This window comes from Pinus tabuliformis, chromosome 2_1 (assembly GCF_031772625.1).
Source record: "Pinus tabuliformis cultivar Carrire ecotype Pingquan chromosome 2_1, CPIR1, whole genome shotgun sequence".
Classification (NCBI taxonomy): Eukaryota; Viridiplantae; Streptophyta; class Pinopsida; order Pinales; family Pinaceae; genus Pinus; species Pinus tabuliformis.
The window spans coordinates 621,458,009-621,459,231 of record NC_142299.1 but is presented as its reverse complement, the minus strand read 5'-3'; positions in this window follow the sequence as shown (position 1 = coordinate 621,459,231).

Below are 1,223 nucleotides of genomic sequence, written 5' to 3'. Positions count from 1 at the left end.
AATTGTAAATATTTTTGAGAGATTAGAGTCAGAAATCCAAATCCGCCCTCAAAGTGAGAACGTTAGTACCAAACTAAATAACTTAATGGAGGGTCCTAGACGGCAGAATTTGAAAAAAGTTGCAAGACAAATGGCGCTGAGAAACGTACTTCCTTCTTTCTTGATATTCTGAATGTTTTATTTGTTTCATTATGGCTGACATTATCATTTTTAACAGAATTTGTTGTTGCAGATGGAGGAAAACGAACATGCTGATTGTGTTGCCAAGTTTATGAAGGAATTTGATATAGATGAATCCAGAAATTATTTGGAGCAGTTTGGACTGGTGTTGAAGCAGGTGGAGAAGGAAGCAAATTGCATCACTGTTCATGATGGCTTGTGATTTGAAGGCAAGGGGATCTTTTTGTGTGTATATATTGAATCAATGTATTTGATGATTGGACTTATCAATGGGAAAATGTTTTCAAATCTCTTAGTTGATGTTTTAACGTCCATTGGATTTATGAGAGTTTTTCTCAGCAGTGTGTGATTGCTGTGGCCGATTTATTATTAAGTTCTTTTTAAATAAAACCTGCGTTGTCTTTGTATTTATGAGAATTTCTTTTAAGCAGTGTGTGATTGCTGTGCCTGATTTATAAGTTCTTTTTAAATAATTAAAAACCTGTGTTGTCTTTGTATTTGTTTTCAAAGCTCTATAGAAGAAAGTTTGTTGTGTTTTAATTCGGTGAAAATTTTCAATAAGATCTCACTGTAATCTAAAGCTGAAAGTATGTTTCAATTCGTTTATCAATCTATCAATATCTTAGTAATCTATAGATTAAAATGGAAGTCATCAAAATTCTAACATCTTAAAGTTTGCTTGTATGACATTAGATGGCTGAAAACCAGATTAAAGGAAACAAAATTGAAGTCATCAAAATTCTAACATCTTAAAGTCTGCTGGTATGACATTAGATTGATGAAAACCAGATTAAAGGAAACAATCAACTAAGGTCAAGAAGGTTATGGTAGGTTACGATTTAGGCTTGATGTGATGAAAATTTAAAACGTTGGAAATTGGAAATTGAAATATTGAACTTTAGTATCTTAAATTTTGCAATGAAAACCTGGAAGGAAAAAACAATGAATAGATTTATCTCCTTGTCATAACTATAGTACCGGTCAAACTTATTTCTTTGCAATATAAATTTGCTGCAGAGGAGTCTTTGTATCAAATTCAGGAT